Here is a 12319-nt window from a genome sequence, read left to right as displayed (position 1 = left end):
TATTCTCAGGACATTCAATTGATGAAAACTGGACTGTTCCGTTATGGGTTGAGATCAAACTAGGGTTGTGTTTTCAATTTGAGACTTTGGTTTATTAAAACTATTCCAGACTACAATTTATTGCAAAAACTACTGCGTCAGGAACAACAACAACAGAGAATGAAAGCATTGATGTCGCTACCTCTCACATGCAGAGAAAATGATCTAGCATTTGAGCCCATTTGTATTTTGAATTTGGGTTAGGATTTTCTGTATTCATATCAGATTATGATTGTTTTCAAGAGGAACAGGGTAAAAACATGACATTTGGAGAATGCGGGCATCGATCCCGCTACCTCTCACATGCTAAGCAAGCGCTCTACCATTTGAGCTAATTCCCCTGTCACTTTTCTGTGACATCAACAACACCCAAGTCAACGTGTTCTACACACATGGGTTACGATCAAGTTAGGGTGGAGACTTTGGTTTATTAAAACTAATTCAGATATTATTTTTTTCAAAAATAATAGCGCCAGGAACAATACCAACAGAGAATATGAGCTTTGGTGTCGATTAGGGTTTCTGATTAGGGTTCAATATGAGGTTGGGGTTTACTAAAACTATTTCAGACAATGCTTATTTTAAAGAAGAATATGGTCAAGAACATTCATACACATCATTGTATTCTTAGGACTTTCAATTGATGAAAACTGGACTGTTCACTTATGGGTTAAGATCAAACTAGGGTTGTGGTTTCAATTTGAGACTTTGGTTTATTAAAACTATTCCAGACTATAATTTATTGCAAAAACTACTGCGTCAGGAACAATAACAACAGAGAATGAAAGCATTGATGTCGCTACCTCACACATGCAGAGAAAATGATCTAGCATTTGAGCCCATTTGTATTTTGAATTTGGGTTAGGATTTTCTGTATTCATATCAGATTATGATTGTTTTCAAGAGGAACAGGGTAAAAACATGACATTTGGAGAATGCGGGCATCGATCCCGCTACCTCTCACATGCTAAGCGAGCGCTCTACCATTTGAGCTAATTCCCCTGTTGACTAACAAGTCCACCTCATATTCTCGGATGCATTGATGTCGCTAACTCTCACATGCAAAACAAACAATATAGCATTTGACCCAATTTGTATTTGAGTTTCAAGTAAGGGTTTGGATTTATTGAATTTAATTCAGACGAAGATTTTTTTTCCCCAATAAGAACAGTGTTAAGAAACTAACATTTGGAGAATGCGGGCATCGATCCCGCTACCTCTCGCATGCGAAGCAAGCGCTCTACCATTTGAGCTAATTCCCCCGTTCAATTAGGAGGCCGTTACCTTTTCTGTGACATCAACAACACCCATAGTCAACGTGTTCTACACACATGGGTTACGATCAAGTTAGGGTTGAGACTTTGGTTTATTAAAACTAATTCCGACTATTATTATTTCTAAAATAATAGCGCCATGAACAATACCAACAGAGAATATGAGCATTGATGTCGATAAAGGTTTCTGATTAGGGTTCAATATGAGGTTGGGGTTTACTAAAACTATTTCAGACAATGCTTTTTTTAAAGAAGAATATGGTCAAGAACATTCAAAAACTGTACACTTATGGGTTAAGATCAAACTAGGGTTGTGGTTTCAATTTGAGACTTTGGTTTATTAAAACTATTTCAGACTATAATTTATTGCAAAAACAACTGGAGAATGCGGGCATCGATCCCGCTACCTCTCACATGCTAAGCAAGCGCTCTACCATTTGAGCTAATTCCCCCGTAAATAGATATGGCCACCGCATGCTTGAAGATATCGATCTCACCTACAGGAGGCGTTGTCTATGGATGTTGTCATTCACCCTGGTCATCGTATTCTCAGGGCATTCAACTGATCGCAACTGGACTGCTCGGTTTGTTCCATGTTCGCCTTAGATTGGTCAGATCTAGTTAGATTAGATCTGACCAATCTAACGCTCAATAAAAAACCCCAGTGGAGTGTCCGGAGAATAGGGGTAATGTGTTCATATTTGTGGACCATCATCAGGATCCTGGCAGCACTGTTTTGGATGTGTTGGTGCTTTCGAAAGCCGCTACCTCTCACAGCCAATTTCTATTTGGGTTTCAAGTTAGGGTTAGGATTTACTAAATCCAATTCAGACTATGATTTTTTTCAAGAAGAACACAATCAACGACATAATATTTGGAGAATGCGGGCATCGATCCCGCTACCTCTCACATGCTAAGCGAGCGCTCTACCATTTGAGCTAATTCCCCTGTTTAATTAGTAGACCGTTACTCTTTCTGTGACATCAACAACACCCATAGTCAATGTGTTCTACACACATGGGTTACGATCAAGTTAGGGTTGAGAATTTGGTTTATTAAAACTAATTCAGACTATTATTTTTTTCAAAAATAATAGCGCCATGAACAATACCAACAGAGAATATGAGCATTGATGTCGATTAGGGTTTCTGATTAGGGTTCAATATGAGGTTGGGGTTTACTAAAACTATTTGAAACAATGCTTTTTTTAAGAAGAATATGGTCAAGAACATTCATACACGTCATTGTATTCTCAGGACATTCAATTGATGAAAACTGGACAGTTCACTTATGGGTTACGATCAAACTAGGGTAGTGGTTTCAATTTGAGACTTTGGTTCATTGAAACTATTTCAGACTATAATTTATTGCAAAAACATTTGGAGAATGCGGGCATCGATCCCGCTACCTCTCACATGCGAAGCAAGCGCGCTACCATTTGAGCTAATTCCCCTTTTTATAATAGGCTGTTACGCTTTCTGTGACATCAACAACACCCATTGTCAATGTGTTCTACACACATGGCTTACAATCAAGTTAGGGTTGAGACTTTGGTTTATTAAAACTAATTCAGACATCATTCCAGCAACTACTTGCATGTAAAGCAAGCACTCTACCACTTGAGCTAAATCCCCCATTGAAACTAAAAGCCGCCTCGTATTTTCCAGAATTGACCTCACCCACAGGAAGTTTTGTCTATGGATGTTGTCATTCATACACGTCATTGTATTCTTAGGACATTCAATTGATGAAAACTGGACTGTTCACTTATGGGTTAAGATCAAACTAGGGTTGTGGTTTCAATTTGAGACTTTGGTTTATTAAAACTATTCCAGACTATAATTTATTGCAAAAACTACTGCGTCAGGAACAATACCAACAGAGAATGAAAGCATTGATGTCGCTACCTCTCACATGCAGAGAAAATGATCTAGCATTTGAGCCCATTTGTATTTTGAATTTGGGTTAGGATTTTCTGTATTCATATCAGATTATGATTGTTTTCAAGAGGAACAGGGTAAAAACATGACATTTGGAGAATGCGGGCATCGATCCCGCTACCTCTCACATGCTAAGCAAGCGCTCTACCATTTGAGCTAATTCCCCTGTCATTTTTCTGTGACATCAACAACACCCAAGTCAATGTGTTCTACACACATGGGTTACGATCAAGTTAGGGTGGAGACTTTGGTTTATTAAAACTAATTCAGACTATTATTTTTTTCAAAAATAATAGCGCCAGGAACAATACCAACAGAGAATATGAGCTTTGGTGTCGATTAGGGTTTCTGATTAGGGTTCAATATGAGGTTGGGGTTTACTAAAACTATTTCAGACAATGCTTATTTTAAAGAAGAATATGGTCAAGAACATTCATACACGTCATTGTATTCTTAGGACTTTCAATTGATGAAAACTGGACTGTTCACTTATGGGTTAAGATAAAATCTAGCATTTGACCCAATTTGTATTTCCAAGGTTTCTCATAGTCATTCACATTGACGTCCCACTGGAGTGAGTTTTCCTTGCCCGTATGTGGGCTCTGTACCGAGGATGTCGTTGTGGCTTGTACAGCCCTTTGAGACACTTGTGATTTAGGGCTATATAAATAAACATTGATTGATTGATTGATATGAGTTTCAAGTAAGGGTTTGGATTTACTGAATTTAATTCGGATGAAGATTTTTTTCCCCCTATAAAAACAGTTTTAAGTAAGTAACATTTGGAGAATGCGGGCATCGATCCCGCTACCTCTCGCATGCGAAGCAAGCACTCTACCATTTGAGCTAATTCCCCTGTTTAATTAGGCGGCCGTTACCTTTTCTGTTACATCAACAACACCCATAGTCAACGTGTTCTACACACATGGGTAACGATCAAGTTAGGGTTGAGACTTTGGTTATTAAAACTAATTCAGACTATTATTTTTTTCTAAAATAATAGCGCCATGAACAATACCAACAGAGAATCTCAATAAGAACAGTGTTAAGAAAATAACATTTGGAGAATGCGGGTATCGATCCCGCTACCTCTCACATGCTAAGCGAGCGCTCTACCATTTGAGCTAATTCCCCCGTAGAATGAAATGACCACCGCATGCTTGATGATATCGACCTCACCTACAGGAGGCGTTGTCTATGGATGTTGTCATTCACCCTGGTCATCGTATTCTCAGGGCATTCAACTGATCGCAACTGGACTGCTCGGTTTGTTCCATGTTCGCCTTAGATTGGTCAGATCTAGTTAGATTAGATCTGACCAATCTAAGGCTCAATAAAAACCTCCAGCGGAGTGTCCGGAGAATAGGGGTAATGTGTTCATATTTGCGGACCATCATCAGGATCCTGGCAGCACTGTTTTGGCTGTGTTGGTGCTTTCGAAAGCCGCTACCTCTCACAGCCAATTTCTATTTGGGTTTCAAGTTAGGGTTAGGATTTACTAAATCCAATTCAGACTATGATTTTTTTCAAGAAGAACACAATCAACGACATAATATTTGGAGAATGCGGGCATCGATCCCGCTACCTCTCACATGCTAAGCGAGCGCTCTACCATTTGAGCTAATTCCCCTGTTTAATTAGTGGACCGTTATTCTTTCTGTGACATCAACAACACCCATAGTCAACGTGTTCTACACACATGAGTTACGATCAAGTTAGGGTTGAGACTTTGGTTTATTAAAACAAATTCAGACTATTATTTTTTTCTAAAATAATAGCGTCATGAACAATACCAACAGAGAATATGAGCATTGATGTCGATTAGGGTTTCTGATCAGGGTTCAATATGAGGTTGGGGTTTACTAAAACTATTTCAAACAATGCTTTTTTTAAGAAGAATATGGTCAAGAACATTCATACACGTCATCGCCCCACTATGGACTGGACTCTCACTGTTATGTGGATCCACTAGGGACTGTACTTAGAGGGGGGTCCTCTCCAAGGTTTCTCATAGTAATTCACATCGACGTCCCTTGTGTCGTTGTGGCTTGTGCAGCCCTTTGAGACTTTTGTGATTTAGGGCTATATAAATAAACATTGATTGACTGATTGATTGTATTCTCAGGACATTCAATTGATGAAAACTGGACTGTTCACTTATGGGTTAAGATCAAACTAGGGTTGTGGTTTCAATTTGAGACTTTGGTTTATTAAAACTATTCCAGACTATAATTTATTGCAAAAACTACTGCGTCAGGAACAATACCAACAGAGAATGAAAGCATTGATGTCGCTACCTCACACATGCAGAGAAAATGATCTAGCATTTGAGCCCATTTGTATTTTGAATTTGGGTTAGGATTTTCTGTATTCATATCAGATTATGATTGTTTTCAAGAGGAACAGGGTAAAAACATGACATTTGGAGAATGCGGGCATCGATCCCGCTACCTCTCACATGCTAAGCGAGCGCTCTACCATTTGAGCTAATTCCCCTGTTAACCACCAAGTCCACCACATGTTCTCGGATGCATTGATGTCGCTAACTCTCACATGAAAAACAAACAATCTAGCATTTGACCCAATTTGTATTTGAGTTTCAAGTAAGGGTTTGGATTTATTGAATTTAATTCAGACAAAGATTTTTTTTCCCCGATAAGAACAGTGTTAAGAAAGCAACATTTGGAGAATGCGGGCATCGATCCCGCTACCTCTCGCATGCGAAGCAAGCGCTCTACCATTTGAGCTAATTCCCCTGTTTAATTAGCAGGCCGTTACCTTTTCTGTGACATCAACAACACCCAAGTCAACGTGTTCTACACACACTCTCACATGCAAAACAAACAATCTAGCATTTGACCCAATTTGTATTTGAGTTTCAAGTAAGGGTTTGGATTTACTGAATTTAATTGAGATTTTTTTTTTCAATAAGAACAGTGTTAAGAAAATAACATTTGGAGAATGCGGGCATCGATCCCGCTACCTCTCACATGCTAAGCGAGCGCTCTACCATTTGAGCTAATTCCCCCGTAAAAAGATACGGCCACCGCATGCTTGAAGATATCGACCTCACCTACAGGAGGCGTTGTCTATGGATGTTGTCATTCACCCTGGTCATCGTATTCTCAGGGCATTCAACTGATCGCAACTGGACTGCTCGGTTTGTTCCATGTTCGCCTTAGATTGGTCAGATCTAGTTAGATTAGATCTGACCAATCTAAGGCTCAATAAAAACCCCCAGTGGAGTGTCCGGAGAATAGGGGTAATGTGTTCATATTTGCGGACCGTCATCAGGATCCTGGCAGCACTGTTTTGGCTGAGTTGGTGCTTTCGAAAGCCGCTACCTCTATTTGGGTTTCAAGTTAGGGTTAGGATATACTAAATCTAATTCAGACGATGATTTTTTTCAAGAAGAACACAATCAACGACATAATATTTGGAGAATGCGGGCATCGATCCCGCTACCTCTCACATGCTAAGCGAGCGCTCTACCATTTGAGCTAATTCCCCTGTTTAATTAGTAGACCGTTATTCTTTCTGTGACATCAACAACACCCATAGTCAACGTGTTCTACACACATGGGTTACGATCAAGTTAGGGTTGAGACTTTGGTTTATTAAAACTAATTGAGACTATTTTTTTTTTCTAAAATAATAGCGTCATGAACAATACCAACAGAGAATATGAGCATTGATGTCGATAAAGGTTTCTGATTAGGGTTCAATATGAGGTTGGGGTTTACTAAAAATATTTCAGACAATGCTTTTTTTAAGAAGAATATGGTCAAAAACATTCAAATTGGGAATGCCAAGCGAACGCTCTACCATATAAGCGATCGTTGGAATGCCCTGAGACTACGGTAAGTATTGTTTTGAGTCCACTAGATTATGTTGAAACATCATCAAAAAGATGAAATTAATGAGAGAGTAAGATTTTAATCCATTGTGTTCTACACACGTGGGTTGAATCAAGCTAAGGTTAGGGTTTCTTATTAGGATGTCAATATAAGGTTAGTGTTTACTAAAACTATTTCAATTTTTTTTTTCAAGAGGAACAGTCTCAGGAACAAAACATTTGGAGAATGCAGGTATCAATTCCAAATACCTTTTGTATGCTAAGTGAGCACTCTACTTGTTCAGCTAACTCCTCCACTGAGACAACAGGCCGCCGTGTGCTCTCCGGTGTCGAATCCACTTACGGGAAGTATTATTTTCAGCCAACTACATTATGTTGAAACATCAACAAAAATATGAGGTTTCTGAGAGGGTAAAATGATGGACTTCTAATCCATTGTGTTCTCCACATGTGGGTTGAATCAATGGTTAAAGTTTATTCTAAGGGTATCAGTATGAGGTTAGGGTTTACTAAAACTATTTAAAAAAAATATTTTTTCAAGAGGAACAAGGTCAAGAAAGTAAGCTTTGGAGAAGACAGGAATTGATCCTTCTTGCTAAGCAAACACTGTACCATTCAAGCTAATTTCCCTGTTGAATTGTTTGGCCGAGTTTTCCCAATATCAACCTCACCTACGGGAAGTATTGCCTATGAATGTTCTCATTCATCCTGGTCATCGTATTCTCAGGGTATTCAATCAATCGCAACTGGAATGTACGGTTTGTTTGATGTTCGGCTCAGATTGGTCAGATCTAGTCTAAGTAGGTCCGACCAATCTAAGGCTCAATTCGAATAACTCTCTACCCCCTTGTTTTTGCTTTCCCCCTTGGTTTTCAGCATTCATGTCGGAATTATTGGTCAGGTAGGGGGGAAAGGCAAAGTATTTGTGGATCAGAGGTTTCTTGATGCATATTGTGGTGTGAGAAGTTCTTTGAGTTAATGTGAGGCGTGTCCATGACTGCATTACTGGGTCAACAGGCAGGATTGGTTTTCCATGCGGTGGTCGATGGGGAGCCAGTGGAGTGTCCAGACAATAGGGGTAATGTGTTCATATTTTCGAACCCTCATCAGGTTCTTGGCAGCACTGTTTTGGATGTGATGTTGCTTTCAAAAGCCTCGACCTCTCACATGTAAAGCAAACAATCTAGTATTAGAGACAATTTATATTTGGGTTTCAAGTAAGGGTTAGGATTTACTAAATCCAATTCAGACAATTATTTTTTTTTCAAGAAGAACACAATCAAGAACATAAGATTTGGAGAATGCGGGTATCGATCCCACTACCTCTCACATGCTAAGCGAGCGCTCTACCATTTGAGCTAATTCCCCTCTTTAAGACTCCACTTTCTGCGTCAATGTGTTCTACACACATGGCTTTGGTTTTTTGCCGCCTGTTCTCTGACGTCAACCTCACCTACAGTAAGTATTATTTTCAGGCAACTAGATTATTTGGCTAGGGTTTCTTCTAAGGGTATCAATATGGAGTTGGTGTTTCTTAAAACTATTAAAAAATTATTTTCTTTTCAAGAGGAACCGGGTCAAGAACCTAACCTCTGGAGAATGCGGGTATCAATCCGGCTACACCTCGTATGCTAAAAGCATTGATGTCGCTAATTCTCACATGCAAAACAAGCGATCTAGCATTTGACCCAATTTGTATTTGAGTTTCAAGTAAGGGTAGGAGTAAGGCTAATTCCCCCGTAAAAAGAAATGACCACCGCATGCTTGAAGATATCGACCTCACCTACAGGAGGCGTTGTCTATGGATGTTGTCATTCACCCTGGTCATGGTATTCTCAGGGCATTCAACTGATCGCAACTGGACTGCTCGGTTTGTTCCATGTTCGCCTTAGATTGGTCAGATCTAGTTAGATTAGATTTGACCAATCTAAGGCGCAATACAACAGTGGAGTGTCTGAAGAATAGGGGTAACGTGTTCATATTTGCGGACCATCATCAGGATCCTGGCAGCACTGTTTTGGATGTGTTGGTGCTTTTGAAAGCCGCTACCTCTCACATGCAGAGAAAATGATCTAGCATTTGAGCCCATTTGTATTTTAAATTTGGGTTAGGATTTTCTGTATTCATATCAGATTATGATTGTTTTCAAGAGGAACAGGGTAAAAACATGACATTTGGAGAATGCGGGCATCGATCCCGCTACCTCTCACATGCTAAGCGAGCGCTCTACCATTTGAGCTAATTCCCCTGTTGACTTATAAGTCCACCGCATGTTCTCGGATGCATTGATGTTGCTAACTCTCACATGCAAAACAAACAATCTAGCATTTGACCCAATTTGTATTTGAGTTTCAAGTAAGGGTTAGGATTTACTGAATTGAATTCAGACGAAGATTTTTTTTTCCCAATAAGAACAGTGTTAAGAAAGTAACATTTGGAGAATGCGGGCATCGATCCCGCTACCTCTCGCATGCGAAGCAAGCGCTCTACCATTTGAGCTAATTCCCCTGTTAAATTAGGCGGGCGTTACCTTTTCTGTGACATCAACAACACCCAAGACAACGTGTTCTACACACATGGGTTACGATCAAGTTAGGGTTGAGACTTTGCTTTATTATGTAAAACTAATTGAGACTATTATTTTTTTCTAAAATAATAGCGTCATGAACAATACCAACAGAGAATATGTGGATGTGTTGGTGCTTTCGAAAGCCGCTACCTCTCACATGCAGAGAAAATGATCTAGCATTTGAGCCCATTTGTATTTTGAATTTGGGTTAGGATTTTCTGTATTCATATCAGATTATGATTGTTTTCAAGAGGAACAGGGTAAAAACATGACATTTGGAGAATGCGGGCATCGATCCTGCTACCTCTCACATGCTAAGCGAGCGCTCTACCATTTGTTCTTATTCATGACGCTACTATTTTAGAAGAAAATAAGAGTCTGAATTAGTTTTAATAAACCAAAGTCTCAACCCTAACTTGATCGTAACGCATGTGTGTAGAACACGTTGACTTGGGTGTTGTTGATGTCACAGAAAAGGTAACGGCCTCGTAATTTAACGGGGGAATTAGCTCAAATCGTAGAGCGCTTGCTTAGCGTGTGAGAGGTAGCGGGATCGATGCCCGCATTCTCCAAATGTTACTTACTTAAGACTGTTTTTATAGGGGGAAAAAAATCTTCATCCAAATTCAATTCAGTAAATCCAAAGCCTTACTTGACACTCAAATACAAATTGGGTCAAATGCTAGATTGCCTGTTTTGCATGTGAGAGTTAGCGACATCAATGCATCCGAGAATATGCGGTGGACTTGTTGGTTAACAGGGGAATTAGCTCAAATGGTAGAGCGCTCGCTTAGCATGTGCGAGGTAGTGGGATCGATACCCGCATTCTCCAAATGTTATGTCATTGATTGTGTTCTTCTTGAAAAAAATCATAGTCTGAATTGGATTTAGTAAATCCTAACTTGAAACCCAAATAGAAATTGGCTGTGAGAGGTAGCGGCTTTCGAAAGCACCAACACATCCAAAACAGTGCTGCCAGGATCCTGATGATGGTCCGCAAATATGAACACATTACCCCTATTCTCCGGACACTCCACTGGGGGTTTTTTGTATTGAGCCTTAGATTGGTCAGATCTAATCTAACTAGATCTGACCAATCTAAGGCGAACATGGAACAAACCGAGCAGTCCAGTTGCGATCAGTTGAATGCCCTGAGAATACGATGACCAGGGTGAATGACAACATCCATAGACAACGCCTCCTGTAGGTGAGGTCGATATCTTCAAGCATGCGGTGGCCATTTCTTTTTACGGGGGAATTAGCTCAAATGGTAGAGCGCTTGCTTAGCATGTGAGAGGTAGCGGGATCGATGCCCGCATTCTCCAAAAGTTACTTTCTTAACACTGTTCTTATTGAAATAAAAAATCTGAATTAAGTTCAATAAATCCTAACCCTTACTTGAAATTATTCTTAAAAAAAAGCATTGTCTGAAATAGTTTTAGTAAACCCCAACCTCATATTGAACCCTAATCAGAAACCTTTATCGACATCAATGCTCATATTCTCTGTTGGTATTGTTCATGACGCTATTATTTTAGAAAAAAATAATGGTCTGAATTAGTTTTAATAAACCAAAGTCTCAACCCTAACTTGATCGTAACCCATGTGTGTAGAACACGTTGACGTGGGTGTTGTTGATGTCACAGAAAAGGTAACCGCCTCGTAATTTTACAGGGGAATTAGCTCAAATGGTAGAGCGCTTGCTTCGCATGTGAGAGGTAGCGGGATCGATGCCCGCATTCTCCAAATGTTACTTTCTTAACACTGTTCTTATTGGGGGAAAAAAATCTTCGTCTGAATTAAATTCAATAAATCCAAACCCTTACTTGAAACTCAAATACAAATTGGGTCAAATGCTAGATCGCTTGTTTTGCATGTGAGAGTTAGCGACATCAATGCATCCGAGAACATGCAGTGGACTCCAAAAGTTAAGAAAGTAACTTTTGGAGGATACGGGCATCGATCCCGCTACCTCTCACATGCTAAGCGAGCGCTCTACCATTTGAGCTAATTCCCCTGTTGACTAACAAGTCCACCACATATTCTCGGATGCATTGATGTCGCTAACTCTCACATGCAAAACAAACAATCTAGCATTTGACCCAATTTGTATTTGAGTTTCAAGTAAGGGTTTGGATTTATTGAATTTAATTCAGACGAAGATTTTTTTTCCCCAATAAGAACAGTGTTAAGAAAGTAACATTTGGAGAATGCGGGCATCGATCCCGCTACCTCTCGCATGCGAAGCAAGCGCTCTACCATTTGAGCTAATTCCCCTGTTTAATTAGGAGGCCGTTACCTTTTCTGTGACATCAACAACACCCAAGTCAACGTGTTCTACACACATGGGTTACGATCAAGTTAGGGTTGAGACTTTGGTTTATTAAAACTAATTCAGACTATTATTTTTTTCTAAAATAATAGCGTCATGAACAATACCAACAGAGAATATGAGCATTGATGTCGATAAAGGTTTCTGATTAGGGTTCAATATGAGGTTGGGGTTCACTAAAACTATTTCAGACAATGCTTTTTTTAAAGAAGAATATGGTCAAGAACATTCAAAAACTGTTCACTTATGGGTTAAGATCAAACTAGGGTTGTGGTTTCAATTTGAGACTTTGGTTTATTAAAACTATTT

The 12319-nt window shown here is 39.5% G+C and overlaps 1 non-coding gene across 1 annotated transcript; it reads right to left on the bottom strand.

Annotated features, from left to right (window-relative positions):
* Positions 1-4314: 4314 nt before the first annotated feature.
* Positions 4315-4387, bottom strand: trnaa-agc (transfer RNA alanine (anticodon AGC)). Its single transcript has one exon. It is a non-coding gene; the product is annotated as a tRNA-Ala (tRNA).
* Positions 4388-12319: the final 7932 nt, after the last annotated feature.

Source organism: Entelurus aequoreus, linkage group LG19, assembly GCF_033978785.1.
Source record: "Entelurus aequoreus isolate RoL-2023_Sb linkage group LG19, RoL_Eaeq_v1.1, whole genome shotgun sequence".
NCBI classification, from domain to species: Eukaryota; Metazoa; Chordata; class Actinopteri; order Syngnathiformes; family Syngnathidae; genus Entelurus; species Entelurus aequoreus.
Note: the sequence above shows the minus strand (reverse complement) of the source record. Positions and strands in the feature narration are given on the sequence as shown.